The sequence below is a fragment of the Amblyomma americanum genome, chromosome 3, assembly GCF_052857255.1.
Source record: "Amblyomma americanum isolate KBUSLIRL-KWMA chromosome 3, ASM5285725v1, whole genome shotgun sequence".
NCBI classification, from domain to species: domain Eukaryota; kingdom Metazoa; phylum Arthropoda; class Arachnida; order Ixodida; family Ixodidae; genus Amblyomma; species Amblyomma americanum.
Window position 1 is genome coordinate 174,761,720 of NC_135499.1, and position 20,759 is coordinate 174,782,478.

At 50.0% G+C, this 20,759-nt stretch overlaps 1 protein-coding gene and 1 pseudogene across 1 annotated transcript in view; one reads left to right on the top strand and one right to left on the bottom strand.

Moving 5' to 3' along the window:
- Positions 1-20,759, bottom strand: part of LOC144125465 (gelsolin, cytoplasmic-like) — a 91,959-nt gene that overhangs the window by 50,090 nt on the left and 21,110 nt on the right.
- On the top strand, positions 17,675-17,772 carry LOC144126491 (U2 spliceosomal RNA; annotated as a pseudogene).

Sequence of the window (20,759 nt, forward strand, 5' to 3'; positions counted from 1 at the left end):
CACAGGAAGGTTCAAAGTTGACAGGACAGAGTGTTTGAACCTTCCTGTGCTGTTCTGCTGCACTTAAAACCAATTCCAGTAGAGCACCAACTATCCTGAAAACAACGCCCTCGCAAGAGCGGAGAATGTAGTTTTTGCTTTACGAGGCCCTGGGAGCGCCGCCTGTTATGACTGCCCGCCAGGCTGCCGCGAAGCTTGGGAGTAAGCTGACGCATTGTTTGCATTTCTCGTTATGAGCCATCTGTTCGGCGATAAACATCTGTTGAAGTGTTCCGTCGGCCTGCGCTCGTCCCCAGCTGTCGACGGTGCTCCGACCCGGATGGGGGGAAAAGCAGGCAAACGCCAGCTACCAGCAGCGCGATCATAATGTCAGAAGAGATTCACACAGCTCTACTTGGATTCCTTTAGATTTTTGATGAGCTTGCATGCGCTAGCCCAACTTACTCCTTGACAACATTGAAACGGCAGGTTCGAAGGAGAAGGCAACAGTGAACTCTGAAGCAAACGCAGGCGCCTCTCATATATGTGGAAAAATAGAAATTATAAGGAAAAAGAATTATCGCCAGGTACATTAGTCCTTTCCTGATAGCTGTCGATGGTCGCGTAATGCTTGTGTCTCCGAAACGCAGCTGTCAATGTCGCCCTGCTGATAGACTTCTCCTACATTCCTCATCCCTTTTCTAATCCGAATTGCACTCCCCACGTTCGGATGCCTGTAAGTACGGGCGAAGCACCTGCATTCGGTTAGCGTGTGCCTTCAGCGGCACACATGTCTCGAAGCATGTATCATACCACTGGTAAAGCTCGTTCAGTTACCGACATCAAGAGCCGCTGCAGCTGGAGACCAATTTATCAGAGCCCTGTGTGTAGCCATCGACGAATGAAATCTAGTTGTGGCAATACATTTAAATTACAAAAAGAAAGGAGTAAAAAGAGAGTAAGTTTTCCTCTAGTACTCTACTCCCTCTTCACTCACATATAGGGGAGTTTACTCCCTTTTTCTTCCCATATGGGTGCATTCGTGCTTAGAGTGGAGCTCCTGCCTGACCCTCAAGTCGACTACGAGGCCGTCGCCTAACGACCCACCGTCGCCACTTCGGCGCTGGCGTGGCCAGCGGCAACTGTAGGGGTGAAAGCTGCGCGATCGAGGTGAACACGTTAGCGTGAGTGAATAAACAAGCACGAGCATCCGTCTTCGAGCACGACGCCACAAGCCACGTCAGGGAACGCACACGGCGAGAGACCGTTACGACGACGCAGGGGTGAAAGAGAGAGAGAGTGGAGAAAAGCATCGGCCACAGCGCGGCTAGCGAGGCCTCCATCAGGCCCCCTTCCCGCCACGCCGTGGCCAAGGACGACACGCGACGGTGGGCTGCTTCACGACTGTCGAAGGAGAAAAAAAAAAAATCTACGTGCGGCGCCGCGACGGCCGTCTTCTTTCATGGGCGCCTCGTGTTCTCTTGTTGCTCAGCTTTTCAAACCTCTAGAAGAGGACAGTCATGTGCGGCGAGGCTATTTGGTTTGCGGTCGTGAACCATTAGTAAAACCGCTTCGTGTGTCGTCCCTTCCCGTCCCGTCACTAGTCGGTCGTAAACAGGAAACGACCAGTGCAGACCTGTTGCGGTGCGTCCATAGCATAAGACTGCCGCCTCATAACTTCCATCTGTATTTTCGATCCGCGACAGATTACGCCGCAATAAAACAGTTTTTCAAGTCATACACTGGCTGCTCTTCGCGTAGCTTAAGCGGGTCCTCTTAATTTTAAATATTTAATAATTACTGTTGTTTACTTAATGCATTTGTTTTGCTTCTGCACCCACACCCCCTCCCTCCTAATTCCCAAACAGCGGCCGAGAGCCATCCCACCATCGCAATAAAGGCTTCGTTCATTCATTCTTCAGTTTCGACGGTGCTCAGCGCTTCAGTGCTGGATTAAACCAGAGTCATTCAGCTCGAACTGATAGCAGCTGTGTAACACGCGAGGCTGAGGAAACAGTTTTCGGTTAGAAAACAGAGCGGTTTTCTCTACGTTACCTGCTACTATACATTTCGAGGCATGACATTGCTCTTTGACAGATATGGACGACCACAACGTTCGTTCGAGACAGTGGCTTTCGTCGCTTGTAATCTTGGTTTGGACTCCGCAAAACGACCGTCATTCTATGTAGTCATCACTGGCTCCCTATAGCGCCACAGCTTCAGAAGCCGAGCAAGGCACATCTGTGATGTCACAGGCACATCTGTGAAGGAGGAACGACGGATGGAGGCGGAATATGATCTCCACATAAATTCACGAGACTTCCTGCCTTTATATGGTGTCCGTTCTATTGAGGGTCGATTTAAGCGTCCCGGTACTAATCTCTAACCCTCCCCCCTCGCATATTTTCTTTCTGTACGGGTACCATATCACGAAGCCAGCAGCCTAGGAATTATGCACTTGCTTCATGAAGCGGTGCCAGTGTGTTCTCACTGAAATCGTATCGTATCGCACCGAAAATCTCCGCAGCAGATCTCTTTTGCTGCATGCGAACAGGCCTTGCTTTTGTTCCCGCAGCTGCTTTCACATTCGAGGTAGAAATATTGCCGCAAAGGATAGAAGCGTATACATCGTGGCGCCTGCAGAAGGAACGCGTGTCACAAAAAAGCAGCAGACTACGTTTCTTTTTATTTGTTTCTTGTAGTACGGAAGTGGCTTTAATCCGTGCTGGCATGTTGGTAAACCTATCGGATGTCAGACAGCGCGAAACGAAGGGAAGTACCTTGGCGGAATAGTGCCGCTCAGCATTTCCCTTATCCATTACACTGGTATCGACAACATCCTGCACAGTTTCTTTTTCTTTTTTTTCATACGAATGCTTCTGTGGAGAAAAATTCACTCTTTATGCGTCATTTTTTCATTTTACTTTGAACGGCAATTGGAATTTACAGCCTCCATTTTTCATCAAACACAAATGCGCTTAGGTTGACTCTTATGCTGACGGCATGTTGTTAGGGTGACAAAACGAAAAAAAACTAATCAGCTCTTGGTGACAGGTCAGCCTAGTTGTAGACGCTGTCTCCCACAAAAGGAGCAACGGCGGCTGTCACCTGTTGACAGCTAGTTCCAAACAAAACTTTTGTGCGAACGCTCTCTGAAATTTATGCGTCTGTGCAGAGTTCAGAATAAGGGCGGTGGCAAAGCGTTCTGTGGGGTGCTATACTAGTAGAGGAGTGAAGAATTCGAGTCAGTACCACTGCACTCCGTACAAAACAATATGGAGCAAGTACGGTGGAAGACGTAGCCCAAAGCTGTAGTCATCGTATGACGCCTCTTTTTCTTTTTTTTTCTTTTTGTTCTCTTCAGCCTGACGCTTGTGAAGGCACTCTCTCGCCTGCACTTCAACAGAGAATGTGGCGAATGTGGACGCTGTTTTGTTTTTGTTTTGTTTTTTCTGACGTAAGCAATGTCATAATGATCCAAGCGAGGCAAGACAGGTTAGCGAATGATGGAAATAAATGCGGCAATGTGGACGAAAGATATTCCAAGTATTTTTATGGTCCTTGGCATGCTTTATTCGCATAGTGCCAGCAGTTTTTACGCATCAGAAAAGGTTCTAATCTTCATCGCACCACACAAGCGTTGTAATCAGGCGGGCTGTTCACGGCGCCTAAATAACTTTACCTTGTTCTATTGAAGGGCGCGAATGCGTTAATTAATGATCGTAACTATGACGGTGCCTTCGTTGTACAGTCATGGACAAAGTTTGTGGGTTGATAGTTAGCAGGGGAAAATATTATTTCTCCGCAGTCATGTAAAGCAGGTGAATTAAATGCTTAAAAGCACGCGGAAACTGTGTGCTTTGTCCACTGGAGCCTATGCCAGCTATCTGCCAGCTTAGAAGACAACCCATAAGAAAATCTCTTGTCCGCGTGTCCGTAAACTTTTGCCCATGAGTGTACACTCCTCTCTTCGCTTGTGGTGCGCCTTTGTGCCTTCGTGAATAAAGTGTTCGAACCCAGCTTTCAACATGGCCGGACGTCTCGGCTCCGTTGCACGCGGAACACGTGCTTTCCACTTTTGTGGATCTTGGCCTATGGAGTTAAGCTGGAATTTAATCTGAAGTTGTGCTGGAGTCTAGTTACTATTTAATTGCAAACAAAGTGTGCCTCTGAAGCACCGTTCTCGCTTGCGGAAGGATGCGATGCGCAGTACTTAGTGGGTTTAACCTGCATTTCTACTATGCGCAGGAATGGCACATTATCAGTGCCATTCAGGCTCCACCCACCGGTCACAGCTCTTCTCCACAGCACTGAGAAAGGCGAGAAGGAAAGGTGCTGCCCTGCACTGGAGTGTTGGGAAGACATTCAAAACACCGCCAGGCGGTATGAAAGCAAATGTGCTGACATTTACGTGAGCGCACAAAAGAGCGACCGATGACTCACAACACTCCACAACCGACAGCAACGGTATGCAAATCGTCACGTAGTGGGGAAAAGGCGTTCGGTCTCGCCAGAGAGCAATTCAAGCACGCCATGCAGATGACATGTGCAGACGCGAGTCAAAGGGAGAGCGGCGGACGCTGCTTGCAAAGTGCGGAACAGACTCCCTTTTCCGCGTTAATCGCCGAGTCTGTCGCTGTCTCTTGCCCGAGTGATGTGCCGTCCGTGTCTCCTTCCACAACAGCGGCCGGATGCTACAGGTGGCCGTTGAATGGGTCCAAAAATGAGAAGCACCTGATTCTTCTCTCCGAGGTGGCTTTCTCCGCGACACTCGCACAAAAGCGTCGAGGCGAAAACTTGGAAAGAGCCAGGCTTCGTTTTATTTTTATTTTTTCCCGTACCTGTGAGTGAGTTGCGCATGCGTCGCGAGCGCTCGACGTCTTCGCCGAGTTCTTCCCGGATTTCAAACTCTGCGGTCATGGTGGAGTGAGAGTTGATACTATGAGATCGCTGAATACGGCGTACAATTAAAGCCACACCATTCCAGGTTATGTTTCAAAGTTTCGAAGACATGGGGCGTAAGCTTGATACGGCTACTCGTGTATCTAATTACGGTGCCCAAGAGGCGTCTTTCGAAAAAATAACGAATGAAAACTATGCTCGATGGCTTATATCCGTCACGCCAGAAAAAAAAGAAGTGCTCGAGAGAGCTATATGTACATGCGGAAAACAAGCACAAAACAGACCAATAAATAAGGGGTATATCGATGTCCAGTGCGCGGGAATGTTTGGCTCTTATTTGAGAGGCTCGGTGGTTCTACTTTGTTTTTGCTCTACTTCCCTCTTCTTTGTCACAAGTGACATGTGCTTTATTTATTTTTTGTCCTCAGTACATCACAGTCCCCACGCCGCTTGTCCACATGTCTGTCTTAAGAAGATGATTGAGAGTAAATGCATCTATGATATATGCATTATTATACATCAGCTAGGATTCTCTATGTTAAGCTATATTGTACCGTATCTTCTGAACACCTCATTATATGATCAACTAATTAATACGTCGCTGTCTGCTATCCGCAAGAAATATGTACAGTGATGCGAAGTACGAGCATGTTAACTTGTACTGGGGCCACTCTCTGTTATAGCTTTAATTTTTCGCAGTGCGTATTGCTGCTGAATATCTGAAGCAAGAGTGATTGTGTGATTATGCGTGTTTCTGTAAATATTGCTCATCGTAAGCGCACTTAAATTTCTAGGCATTTGTCCAGCGCTTCTTTTGTTTTGGTTTGTTTCGTTTTGTCTTTGCCTTTTGCCAGCTGCTGACTGGTTGGGGTGGGGAGGCCCGTCAAGCAGCGCATAATTCGCTGCTTTTTTTTCACCGCCCCACTTTGCATGCACGTAAATTGTAAATAAAGGTTGATTGATTGAGTGAGTGATTGATTGATTGATTGATTGATTGATTGATTTATTTGTTTATTTATTGATTGACAACCTTACCCCCGTGAAGGCCCTCTTAGCGGTAGGCCTACGCCAAAATCTGCCATTGCTGGTATACCTGAACAGACTGATGGCTTCTCAAAGCTCTTTCTTTCCTAGTTTAATACATTGTTCATCGCAATGTAGCACCAGGCACGACGCTGTTGTAGCAATCAACACTTTGCACCGTCCTTTCCTGGAACGGTTTTACAAACTACTGTCGTAACGTTGTTAAGTCGTAAAAGTCCCGTCGCGGATGACTGAACAGAGCTACTTGCAAGTAAAGAAAGCTGAGTAGTATACCTCTCGTTTTAAAGGTCTCATCCATGGTCAAGCGAGGACAGCCGCGGTACAAGAATGTTGGCCACGTATACCGTTCAAAATTGCGGTGGTTTGCCTGTATACGGCCCATCATTAAAAGGAATTCGGGAACAGCGCCTAGCCACTTTCGCTAAAGCTAGCGGCCTATCACGTTCTGTTCTGCAGCCACTCGGTCATTCTCTTTTGTTCTTACGTCACGGATAATGTCAAGGCGCCATTATGTAACGTTCGAAGCCATGCGCCACATGGTGGCAGCCAAGAGAATTAGAAGCACTCGTCCCGAATTCCTGGTAATTAATGGATCTTTTCCGCCAAGCTGGGGAAGGACTGATGTGACATACGAAAGCTCCTTTTCTCTCTTATCATTTCTGCGCGGGAAAAGCAGAAGTGACAGACATGACAAAAGGACAGGCATGACAGGTCGCGTGGCGTTATAGTATGCGGAAGCACGAGAGCTCGGACAGGCGGGCCGCAAAGTGACAGCGCTCGCACTATCACGTGTAACAAGAGAAGAAATAAAGCCGCAGGCTGCACGCGGTGCTGTCATGATTCCGGATGGCAAGTCCGCGGACAGGCTGAGCGAAAAGTACGAGGCCGGCGATGTTGTCGATGACAGACAGGCAGCTTACGTCGCTGGGGTCGCTCCAGATGTATACTCCCGTGTCGCTAATCAGCGGACGCGTATAGCGGGGACGCTTCTGGGAGGCCACGGAGCTAGTATACGTTAGGTCGCGCGATATAATGCGCTAGAGCGTCGAGCAGACCCTGCGCAGACGCACGAACATGCACAGTGTATAGGTAGCTATACGTGCGAGCCGAGGAGGTTGTGCCGAGGAGACAGGCCCGTAAATTAAAAGCGCGCGCACAGCTGTGACCCTTCGGGACCGGAAAGGTGGTCGCTTTGTGGCTGCTGCGGCTGCTGCTGCTGCGTGGCCTGTTCTATTTGCGAGGCGCGCGCCTCAGCTGCCAAGGCTCAGTCAACCGACCGGCCGCGCTGTGAGCCGACAGGCGACCGGATTAGCGAGCGTGGTTATCGGCGGAGCGGTTCTTCTGGAAGAACCCCGAGGAGCGCCGTCGTGGCTGTATAGGTGCAACCGTGTTCCGCTGAAGTCTGCAGACTATTCTAGTCATAGAGTTTAGTATAAGATCTTTCCAATTAGTCATATATGTACTCACTAACATGAACGACCATTCTTTGATTTTCAGCTTAAGCCTGCGTTCCCTCATACCGTTCTCAGTTTTATGTTATTGGTTGTTAACCTGCCTTCTCGGTTGGTATAATTCTTGACTTGCTCGTTTTTACACTGCTTTTCAGGCATTTTTATTTAGACTGAACTTGCAATTGTACTGATTTCCCGCCTGCTGAGGGTGTCGTAAAAATAATCAAATATTGTTCGCCTTTGCTTTGAACCTTTGCTTTGAAGGGTCGGGAATTCCTTCCGCCATCAGACAGCTGAAATCCATATCGCGCTGTAAAGCCCACTGCTAGAAACCATATGTTCCCGACGGGAAGGTCCGGTCCAAATGCCTATACCCAATGTATAGGTCATAAATAGCTTCCGACGGGGGCAGGGAGATGTCGAAAAGCCTGCAGTTTAGACTTCTGCAAATAAGTGCAGAGAGCTCACACTGACGCTGCCACTGTGCTAGTGCCAGATGCACACATCAGTCCAGTGAGCAATATGGCGACACCCAGGAAGCGGATTATGGATGTGGGTGTCTGAAGGTGGATGCACAGGAGGGTGCTTCCAGATGGTGGAGCCTTCACACACACACACACACACACACACACACACACACACACACACACACACACACACACACACACACACACACACACACACACACACACACACACACACACACACACACACACACACACACACACACACACACACACACACACACACACACACACACACACACACACACACACACACACACACACACACACACACACACACACACACACACACACACACACGCGCGCACACACGCACGCACACACACACACACACACACACACACACACACACACACACACACACACACACACACACACACACACACACACACACACACACACACACACGCACACACCGAATTTTTGGGGGAAAAGGACAATGCTGACAGTGATGAACACAGTAAAATGGGGAAACAAGAACAGCCCAGTCCAAGGCTGTGAATACATAAACGACGTCTTGGAGAGTAACAAAACAACAAGCATGCAGGCTTTCTCGAGTGAAGTAATACACGCAGGACAAAATTATATGAGGCATGGAGCGGTGTAACCCAGTTCTCGATTTTGTTCTTTTGGGTATGTACCTCTTCCATCATCGTGTAGTCCAAAGCATTGATAGCAGGACGGGCGCCGCTAAGCCCGCCGACAAAGGGCAGAAATTGTCAGAATAGAACACAAGTGACAAAAATTAGGACACAACCCTTGTGTTATCTAAGCCAGAGTGAAATGTCCAAAGCTTCAATTTCATTTATTTTCATTTTCATAAGGTTAAAACTTTAACTCCTCTGGCTGGTCTTTGGCTATGGGTCTAAGCAGATCTCGAGATGCAAAATCTCAACGCAAAATGCGATGATGTACCGTTTTTGCCAAAAGTAACCGGGTAACGAAATGTGCTTTCCTAATAGTATTATTGTGGAGCCCTTACGACACCCCTGAAGACGAAAAGGTATCGAAAAGTGAGGCCAACGGTTCTGCTTACTTTGCACGCATTTAGAGCCTAAGAGGTGCCATGAGTGCACCGCTGCACGGCTAAGAAACAAGCCCACTTGACTTGTTACTCTTGGCACAGACGGTACATAATAAATTGCTTAAAAATTTGAATATATTCATATATTTGGGAAGAATACAAAGAAAAGTTCTCTTTTGTCACAAGAGATTTTCCTGTAGCATTTTGGAGCCTGATAACAAATTCTTGTAGTAACAACGCAATTTTCTGCAATAAAGAGTAGCCTCCTGTCGTAACGACAGAATCAGTTCTGTCGCACAACAGACCACTTCGCGATATTACAGAAAAATCTGTCGTAACGACAGGACGACAATAATGTCTGTTGTATTTTGGGACCGGCTCTGTCGTATTTTTCGACTAGATAAACTCGTTATGTTATGTACCTCTTCAATGACCACAGCCCCGCCGCGGTGGCTCAGTGGTTAGGGCGCTCGACTACTGATCCGGAGTTCCCGGGTTCGAACCCGACCGCGGCGGCTGCGTTTTTATGGAGGAAAAACGCTAAGGCGCCCGTGTGCTGTGCGACGTCAGTGCACGTTAAAGATCCCCAGGTGGTCGAAATTATTCCGGAGCCCTCCACTACGGTATACTCTTTCTTCCTTTCTTCTTTCACTCCCTCCTTTATCCCTTCCCTTACTGCGCGGTTCAGGTGTCCAACGATATATGAGACAGATACTGCGCCATTTCCTTTGCCCCCCAAAACCAATTATTATCAATGACCACACCACCAAAGCTCGCACAGATTCATGTTTAAAAGTTTATGAAGGAAAATTGAGCCTTTTTGCTTTTATCAGCAGTTTGCTTCTATTTACCTGTCTTAAGCGCTGAAAAAAAAAAGCTCAAGAAAAAAATGCCTACGTGGCGGGGTTGGATCTAAATGCTGCAGAATCAGCTGTACGCCTTAGCAGTGACACAAGGTTTAGTGCTAGGTAAAAGACGGACTTAGCACGAAACCCAGTTATTTCTTTAGTCATTCACTGCTGTATTTCCATATTTGTCTCTTTTTTTTAAAGGTATGTAGGCACAAACACGCGGTTACGCATGCGGAACAGGTAATTGCCCATCATCGCTCTTTGTATCTCATTGCTGATTCCGACACCCACAGCGACACTGCTTGCAACATCGTTTACATCAGCCCCGACGAGCCCCACGACCGCGTCGTTGCGCGCAGCTAAAGCCACGGCACGATCCGAGCAAACCACAGGGCCAAAGTGCTCGCGCGGTGCGCCATAAAGGCGCGCAGTTACTAACGCTTCGTGACCAGCTCGCCTCGTACAATGAGACATTCGCGTCTCAGCCGAGGCCCCATATACGAGCGTCGTTTTTCTTTGTCGGCTTATAAGTTTTACGCCCCGTGTGAGTGACTGCGTCGCGCGACAGCCTCTTGTTAGTGGCGGCAAGCAAAGCAACACGGACGCCTCGGCTCGGGCTCGGCTCGGGAGGCACACGTGCGCGCTCTCCGAGGCCGGCCTCGTTCACGCAAGCTGGACGGCGGCCAAATGAGCGTCCGAGCAGCGCCTATACTGCTTGGGATTAGCAGACACCGCTACAGGTTGCGCCACGATTGACGTATTAGAGGTTTAGCATAACGGAGACGTATACTAGCGAATCCAGTCCTGTGGCGCATGCGTAATGAACAGGTGATGGACACACACACGCCACTGTGCATGCCCAGTATAGGTACTACTCTAGTGCTAAAACTTTGATAGATTCACACGCTGCACTAAAGCTAATATAGAACTTTAGCATACAGTATGCTAAAAAAACCGTTTTGCTAAGCCTCGTTAATGGGGAGTGATGGAATATATCGCAGACGCACTAGAGTTAAAACATCACGTACCAGCCGAGCACCTGCTGCGCATGTGCAGTGGGTGCACCTAGAGAATGCGCACTGACTAGGTGGAAACGTCCACATCGTCCGCCCTTCTCATCAGCTCTAGGCATCCTACTAGTCTGGGTTGCATATGCGCTACTACGTCTCTGATTATCTCTACTTCTCTGTTGTCACGTAGTGGTGACGACGGTAGATAAACAGGCGCTGTGGACAGCCAGGCGTAGAATGCGAAACTGTTCTCACTAGGCTAACCTGGACCAACAAAAAACAAGCAAAAGAAGCACCTAGGCTTTGAAGCTCACGAGGGAGAACTGGCCTATTGTCGAGATCCCGTTGGCCTGATTGTCGGCCGAGTGCTTTAATTTCAGCATACCTCGAAGCTTCCGAGCCAACGCATTTGTATTGTCACGAACGGTTACGAGCGCCGTGTACAATCGGCTGCATGGAATTGATATCTTTAATGGACAGCCCAAGCGCAACCCCAACTCTCTCTAATCAACGAACAGGAAAAAATAAGGCTACTTACCGGTAGCGACGAAGAGCAGACCTTATAAAGCAAACATAACCAAAGGTTGTGATCATATCGTCGTGAGAGACGCGTTCATTATGATATGTACTCATCTTTTTTTTAGCCCTGTCAGAGACGCTGGCGAGCGTCTCTTACTTAAAGCTCATAAGTCCTAATATAGCTATTAACGACAGGTATTCTGGGAATCATTCGCCCACCGGGAATCATTCGCCCACCGGAAAGCCGCATGTAAAAACCCCTATGAGTGGCATTTTCACTTACCTTAGGAAGTAATTGTTTGTTGCGTGGTAACAAGATGTCCCTATTGATATCATTTATACCTCTACGGCATGGTCAGAGCTCGCAATCGAAGGAAATGAATAGTCCCTTTCCTTTCTTTCTGCTTGGCCGGATGGTATAGGGGTAGGCCGTAGCGGAGAATAGACCGGAAGCGTATGGCTCGCTCCGTAGAGAATGCGCAACTTCCTGTTGCGAGCGCTTATTAAATCCGTCAAGGTTTTAACCAGCACGTACCCCAAACTAAACGTTTATCTCCTCACTCTCTCTCACTCTGCCTTTGTCAAGGCCACAGCATTCTTTACATCGAATGTGGAGAGGAATTATAACTGTGCACCGTGCAATAAAAATCAAGCAACACACAGCGGCTGCTTTAAGCGTATAGAAATCCTCTTTGATGATGATGACGTTAGCGACTGAAGCGAAGAAAGCAGCAAGTTTACCAACAGGCGAGTTTCAATATTTTGCTTGCTAGACTCCCCATTAGGACGTCAACATCTAGACTGGCGAATCTGGGCATACACAACACCTGCGATAACCCCGAGATGCGGTCCTCTCCTGCCAAAGCACGCGCTTGCTCACAACCTACGCGGGACGGGCCATCCTCCAACACATCGGGGACCCCCAAGCAGCCCAAACACTCGCCCAGACAGCGCATTTTTTTTATCAAGTATTGCGTTTTGAACTCTTCAGGGCAATCCGTACCATAGCTCAGCAGACCTTTAGACACAGGTTGCCAGCATCGGCCCTCATGAAGTAGCAGTGAAAATTCTACCGCTCTCACCAATTTTTCTTCCACAGCTGATTCTCTCACTTCTCCTGATTCTCTTTTTGGTTCTTCTTCTTCGTCTCCTAGCGCTTCCTGTAATACTACAGAAGTTTTCTCAACCTTATTCGGCTGAAGCGTAGGCTTCCGGCTGATGGCAGTCACTGCGCCGTATGTGACTTCAGTGCCACATACTGCTACCTCTTGTTTCAACAGAAGAATGCAGTGGCAGCCCAAGAATGTATCGCGGTGGTAACAAGAAAGGAAATACGAACGCAGCGACCTAAAGTCGAAAAACCTATTGACACGCACGCATGACGTGATCGTGACACAGCAGTGTCGCAAGCTTAAACCAATTCCTCATACGTCTAAGCTTAAAAATAAAAAAGAGGTTGCACGAAATGTGCTGAGAGCACTCAAAAAGCTGCCGTGAACACCGTCCGTGTGGCGCTCTTTGGGGGCGGCATCAAAGGAAGCCGCCTCAACAGCATGCACGGTGTTTAGAGAGGGATTCGGCCCCGTCTGCGCTCTATAATATAGCACGCACGAGTGGGCGCGTGCCTCGCCGGTGGCTTTTACGGTCAATTCACGACGACGGGCACGTGTTTAATATACCGAACGTGGACACAGATCGCTGAAACAGCGATGCAGCACCTGCGCCTCAGTGTTTCCCCTCTCACTCCGTTCCCTCCTCAATGCCCTCCTTCCGCACACACGCGCAAGTCAGCCTAAGTACCCCGCCGCGGCGCTTACGCACTCCTGCTCGTACAGGTGCGAACGTAAGAAGCCTGTCATAAGCAAAAACCAAGAAACACGAGGTGTCCATTGGGAACCGCAGCAGCGGCCATTACTAGCCTGCACCACGCCGCAGTCCCGCATGACGAGTGACAGCGCGCTTGGCTGCACTTTCGTTGCTTTGGTGAGCGCGACCAGAGTGACGCGGTCGCGGCGGCCACGTTCTGACGAAGCCGAGACGCTAAAGATACCCGCGCATTACGTGATTTCAGCGCACGCTAAAGAACCTCAGTTGGTCCAAATTAGTCCGGAACTCTCCACTACAGCACTTCTTTCTCTATTTCTTGTTTCATTCCCTTCTTCGTCACTTTCCTCAGCGCGGTTGAGGTGTCGACGGAGAAGTGTGACAGCTATTGCTTATTTCTTTTCCTCAAAACAAATCGTCTCAAACATTACAGACGCAGAACGAAGGGCTGAAAGATTATGACGGTGAATCATGCCCAAAGCACAGCGCGGCAGGCTACCAGATTTATCCTTCATGACAATTTCTTTGTCAAGCCTCCCCTTCTGTTCCCGGCAGACGCATACATTTGTATAGACGACGCTGGTTTTCAAATCCTCAGTGAACACTTTAAAGAGGAAACTTAATCAGAGATTGATTGAGTGATTGATTGATTGATTGATTGATTGATTGATTGATTGATTGATTGATTTGGCGAATGAGCAATGATGCATGATTAAGGTAAGTGAGCGAGTAAGCGATGACATACACGTAGACGCAGCCTTTCAAATAACGTCGGTAACGGTCACTCAGATTCGTGGAGGTAATTGTATCATCTTTTTCAGGCAATATTCAGCACTGACATGCAAGATCGCTTAAAGACAGAGAGAATGAAAGCCTGTCAGATGGCGGAGACAATTGCAAAACGGCAAACAGGGATCATCGCTTCAAAATTTAAAAGAAAGGCAACAGTTCGCCAATAACTTTCCACAAGTAGGACTGTCCACGCTTGCGCTGTTGATACGAGCATAGTTTTGACGCAAGGCTCCAAACGAGCAGCCCTAAGAAAAGAAACAGATGTGAAGTGTATATTTTCCCGCACAAGAGTGGTGATATTTCCCGGGCCGTAAAATACAGCATGGAACTAAATAAATACCCCCACGTTTACAGGAACAGGCAACCTCGAAAGCAAACAGGCATAGCGCTGTAGATGAGAAAAAGAGCGGGGACCACTGGTGATTTTCATCTTTAAGCCTGGACTCCATGTACGCGAAAACTTACGCGAACGCGAAGGCGACGGCGGCAAGCGACGAGCGACGCCGTCGCGCGAAGCAAAATGCATGTGCCGCTTGCCGTGTCGCTCGGATCTGCACCCACAGAAAATTTCGCTCGTCGCCCGGAAGTCCCCCAAGCGACTGGCCAACCAGAGCCCCCCAAAGCCGTTTCCGGTTTGTCCACGGTTTCTCACGGGTACATCTCACGAAACCAGCCCGTCGTCTTGGTCATCGCCACCGTCGAGAAAATATTTGGTTTTGTAGCTGAGAGGCAGACCCGCACGATTTAAATAATTAAAACAATCTACTTGTTGGGTGCGGAGGGCTAACAGCATTTGGAGCGGGCTACGCGAGCGGGCGTACTGCGGGCGTGTTGAGCCGCGGGTACCGGCGCTCGATCCACCGTGCCGCTGCGCTCCAACTGTGCAGAAACACTCGCGGCGCGCATTCTCACTGGTAAATTATAGTTTGCTCACTTACAATCAAACTGCGGTGACAGTTTATGGGAGTGTTTTTACTAAGCCGGAGTGCACAGGCACCGAACGAAAGCACACCTCCACCGTGAACCCGTGATGTGACTTCGTCTCCGCAAGCACGCCTTTGGCTATCTCCACTGCCGCTACACCGCTGCCGTAGAGGAAATATTCCTTTGGCCCCGACTATGAGGCACACTCACAAAATTTTAAGGGAGAGAGCAGGTTACGGGCGTGTTTCTAAGCTTGAGTGCGCAAAGCACGGAGTCCGCTGCGCACGTCGCGGGTTCGCGTCACCTGCCGCCTTCGCTTGCATGGAGGTTGCCCACAAGCGACGGAGCGAACGCCAGCCGTCGCCGCCGCCGTCGCCTTCGCGTTCGCGTGAGTTTTCGCGTACATGGAGTCCAGGCTTTAAGTGCTTATATTTTTTAAAATGCACTCTTTGGGATTTCACGTCCAGACAGCACGACTGCAACAATGTACTTTCACGGTGCAAGCTTAGCAACGCAGCGTTACGCAAGGCAGTCTTTTAACTAAAGAAGCATTAACTGCGCATCTGGGATTCGCAACTTCACTTTGTTGTCTTTTGCTTCCCCCAACTAACTAAACCTTATCTCCACGCAACTTTCTAAGCGCTTACTCATTCCGAAAAGCTGCTCTTCTTACTGAACTGTGCGCGTTCAGTAAACAGACAAGCTATAGCTATTGGCCTGCCAACGCGGACAGTATATAGAGACATTAGTTTATTTTGAACGACAGTGCACGGCATTCGTTTCCAGCCACACGACTCAGCGCTCCGGCAATGCAGTGCAAAATCTGAGAAATGCTCGTGTTGACAAGGTCGAACGCTTGCCAAGCACACGCAGGCACGGTTTCGACCAATGAGCCGACCTCCAATTATAGCTGTTGCCGCGTTGCATTCAGAGGTTGCAATAGGCGTCCGTTGACCTGCAGTTCTCCTGCGGAGCCAGAAATCTTGAGTCCACGGTAAATGCAGTAACTTAAATGAAGCACGAGAGCGCAGCTGTGTATCAAAACACATTCCACTGATGAGGCATTCCCTGTGCAATACTGAATTCCGCACTGTTTTCAAGACACGGCCGCGCCTCGGCGCCAGGAATTTCGACCTCGTCTCCCTCTCCTCCGCACGACGCCTAGAGAGCGTCTTCGCTAATCCATCACGGCACGCAAACAAGCAACGGCGCGACCGCTTAGCGCGAACTCGCTGCCAGTGTTTTTAGACTCGCGTGTTTTCTTTGGGAACCCCGGTGCAGCAGAGCGGCGTCGGCGCTCTCACGCGTGAAGACCGGAAGAAAATTGAAAAAATAAGAAAAAAAACGGTGAAATAAACTAAAGCTGCAGGCGCGAATTGCCGCCCTCCTAAGAAGAGGCTCGCCACGTTCAAACTGCCTTCTATTTCAAGTTCGGCCCGCGCCTATGCGGACGGCTGTCCGTACACACGGGCTGCCGCTTTTTATTTCATCCTCGCCTTCGCAAGCATGCAGCTTTTGGGCGTCTCCCTCCGTGAGTCACAGGAACGCAGCAGCTATAGCTCTCCCAGCGAGAGAAACGAGCGCGTAACACGGTGTGTCGGGCGCCAGAAAATTAAATAAAAAATAGAAATACAAAGAAGCGATATAAAAGACGTGGAGACACAAAAAGAAATGGAGAAATGCGTGTCAAAACGTAGACGCGACGGCAGCAGCTAGTTGCACAGCGACCTCGGCAGACGACGCCGCTTCTCTTCCTCCTTTTCCTCCTCCTCTGGAAAAGGAGGGCGGGGAGGGGGCAGACAATAACGTTATAACCGTAAATCTCAAGTCGCACGCTGCGTGGCCTCCTTGGGGCGTGCGTGCGCGCGCGGTCCCGAAGCCTCGCCAGTGAGCGAACGAGCGCAATAACCGGAGCGGAGTGTGCGTCAGACATCCGCGGGCCCCCACCGACGCGCTGCCGGGCTACCGTATACGCGCTACGTCGGCGCGAACAGGTCGGCAGACGCGCCTGCGCGCCTCTTGCCAGTGCGCGAATATACAGCTTCGCGGAATCGCCGTTGCAGGGGCTTCGAGACGGGCGGAGGAGCTCTCGTCGTTGTTTTATTTCTTTTTTTTTCCCGTCGTTCACGTGTGTTCGCAGCAGTTCACGTCCACGGCATCTCGTCCCCAGGATCTGTACCAGCTGTGTCCCACTGCAGAGTCCCCAACGTAGCCAACTAGTCATCATCATCATCGGCTTGACTACGTCCACTGCAGGACAAAGGACTCTCCCATAACTCTACAATTAACCGTGTCTTGCTCCAGCTGCGGCCACCCTATCCCCGCAAACTTCTTTACCTCATCGGCCCACCTATAGCTTTCTGCCGCCTCCTGTTACGCTTGCTTTCTCTTGGAATCCACTCCGTAACCCTTAAGGACCTTATCTTGCCTTCGCATTACATGCCCTGCCCAAGCCCATTTCTTCCTGTTGATTTCGTCTAGGACGTCATTAACCCGCGTTTGCTCCCTGGCCCGCTGTGCCCTCTTTCTGTCCCTTAATGTTGCACCTAACATTTTCCTTCCCAACCGAGTCAACCAGCCACCCACCTACCACCACTGCTCATGGATGGTCCTGTTAGCTATAATTGCGCCCTTTCTAACAGGAACCGCACTGATGCACCGCACGACTCAAGAGAACTCGTTTTGTTCGGCGCCAAAATGTGTGCCATGGATGAAGCGCCTTTGCTCATGCACTAGTTGGCAGAGGCTAAGAGCAGCCTTCGGGCCTTCAGTCACCTGAACACCAACTACGCAATCATTCACAAGGAAACGGGTCCCATTTGGACCCAAGATATTAATCTTATTTTTGGAAATGTGGCGGAGTGCTCGAAGCTTGCTTCACCTCCGCCTCAGGTTGGCCCGGTATTGCACTGCCTCCGGGATCGGCCTGGGGCATTATAGCGCGTCCTTTCTGTCACTCTTTGCTCTCCTCTCTTTCAACTCTCCTACTTTCCGCTCGTGGTAGCGATTGTGGCTCGGCTTGAGCCAGTGGGCAGGCCTGTGCACTTTCTTTTTCTTCCTGTCAGCAGCAGCCGCAGAAGGAAACGCATTATAAGAGCATGTCTCGGCAACTATGTTGCCGGGAGCAGTCTCCTGAATTAGCAACAACTGTGAGAACGGTAACCAGTGTACGCCGACAGCGACAAACCCTTCTAGGCTGCGATTACTTGAGACCGAGAAAGACCGCTGCGCGTCGTGACAGCCGCATGGCTCATTGTGAGAAACGAGCCCACGTGGATACAGGTATGGCGACTTGCCAAATGCCGTTGCTTCAAACCGGGAAAAGTTCACTGACCCCAAGCCCGCGCTGTAAGCATGGCTAGAATTCCATCGCACCAACAGACAGGTTTAAAGCTCGAGAGACCATTCATTCAACGACCTGGCCGCGTGGCGGCTTAAACTGCGTGCACTTGCGGGACAGAGCGCGCGCGCTTTGCGAGTACGAATGGTGAAGATCGCTGTGGGTGCAGCACAAAGCAGTCGTCAGCTGATCTCCTTCCTGTTTTCGCAGTCTTTAGTGCAGTGTTGTACGCAGCAATGTTACACTCATGTCATGAAACCACTAGTTCTGTGCTCTTTCCGACGCGACCCTCCTTGCTGAAACTGTCTTCATCATCTAGCTTCGATAACTCATTAAGCTTCACGACCATCGTACTCAGAAGCATCGCAAAGACGTTGCATGGGCATCGCGCGAGAAGTCTAACTCACGGCCACACGCGCACCGCCTGATCCACCAATGCTACACAAATTAAGCGATGCGCATAGTGTTGTGGGCACCCGAATTAAAGAGAAATAAGTGGATTTTTGTTTACCAGCACTAACACTCCACTCATAGCCGTGCGCACAGGGGGTAAATGGGGAGGAAGGGGGGGGGGGGGGGGGGCGGCGGCTATTCCCTCTAATCATCTAAAGGGGGCGCCAAATTTTCCCCATATTTTTACGGACCTAGCTGTCCCGTCGTTGTTTAAAGTGCAAGGTTATGGACATGCAGGTTTACTGACGATACTGCTAAAAACTACCGCTCAAGATTATTTTGTATGTGCTACAATTGCATCTCATTGAAATTGTAAGAGGATTCACAGGGAAACCAGCCGAAGGACAGCTAGCCAAAATGGCGGTCCGAGCTTCGGTCATCAACACAACGATGGAAGCGATTGTCCGGACCCGTCGAGTATCTGTTACGGGTCCAAGTTGGACTTATTTTTGGAAATGTGGCGGAGAGTTTGAAGGTTGCTTCACTCCCGCCACCGGTTGGCCCGCTATTGCACTACCTCCGAGATCGGCCTTGTCCTTAGCGCGTCTTTACTATCCTGTCTTTCTATCCCATCTTTCAACTCTCCTTCTATCAGCACGTGGTAGCGATTGTGGTTCGGCTTGAGCCAGTGAGCAGGCCTGTGCACTTTCTTTTCTTTTCTTCCTGGCAGCAACAGACAGACAGACAGACAACACAACGATATCGCGTCGTGCGCTGGTGGTGCGGCTACCGCAGCTGTCCATCTTCCTCTTTACAAAACAAAGGTTTTACCCCTTATCTTTGCGCTGCGTTTTGACCGTAGGAGCCTCGGTGGAAGGAGGAGGGGGGGGGGGGGGGGGGGGGCGTTGCGGTGAAACACGACTGCCCCTAATGAAGAAACCTGCGCACACCTATGAGGCCCCGCCGCGGTGGCTCAGTGGCTAGGGCGCTCGCCTACTGATCCGGAGTTCCCGGGTTCGAACCCGACCGCGGCGGCTGCGTTTTTATGGAGGAAAAACGCTAAGACGCCCGTGTGCTGTGCGATGTCAGTGCACGTTAAAGATCCCCAGGTGGTCGAAATTATTCCGGAGCCCTCCACTACGGCACCTCTTTCTTCCCTTCTTCTTTCACTCCCTCCTTTATCCCTTCCCTTAGGGCGCGGTTCAGGTGTCCAAAGATATGAGACAGATACTGCGCCATTTCCTTTCCCCAAAATCCAACTTAAAAAAACATCTATGACTGCACCCGCTTGTAGTAGTACCCTAGCCTTAGAAAAGCCTGTCCCACTTCCTTTCAAAAGTCACCTAGGGCTCTTGTCGGCATCAAAACGCTTCAGGTCTCTACTGACCACTGACCAATGTAATACATGAAACATCACAAACACGCTTGCGCGCATTCAGAATATCGCTAAACCAGCATCAGTGCCACTCGTGCGCCTAACAAGCTCGCGTTGGACGCGTGACGTCGGGATTTACGTCTCTGTCCTTGCAAGATTATCTCCTGAATAAACAACAACAGCTAAGCGCTGCCAAACCTGGCTCGGAATCCGTCTCACTGCTCATTCGTGTATACATCGCGAGGGCGTCGCACGTGGCGTCCAACCGGGACTTATCTGCTGATAAACTAGTTAAGTGGAGCGTGGCAGAAGTGGCGCACCTCAAGGTCGGCCCTATGAATCACGGGGCTATGCAGGTAAGCCCCTTAACGGAAGGAGCCCCGACAGCCTACTATCGCGTGTCACCCACTAATGCGTTCCTCACGACGGAGTCGCGCCCTCGCCGCCCCCGCTGCAGCCACTGAGGCGTCGTATTTTCCGAACGACGGCGCTCGTGCGTCTAGCCGATAGCGCGTCCCGGTGTTCACTGTTCGCGCCGCATGGGTGCGCCCTCCTGTAACGTGTCCCGACGTGCCCGATGCCTGTATGCCAGCTAGTGTGCAGTGTAGCCGGAGTAGGGAGGCGAATACGTTGGTGCAACTGCATGTGCTTAGAAAATTTTCAATAGACAGTCCACATAGACAGTTCATAGACTGTCTATGAACTGTCAAAGATCTTTGTAAAGGTGGTGCGATTCAGCTGGCAGCCTCAGGCCGCCTCTTTATGGTCGTACTTTCAAGGCGAACGGCGCAGCATTCCGAAACGCTA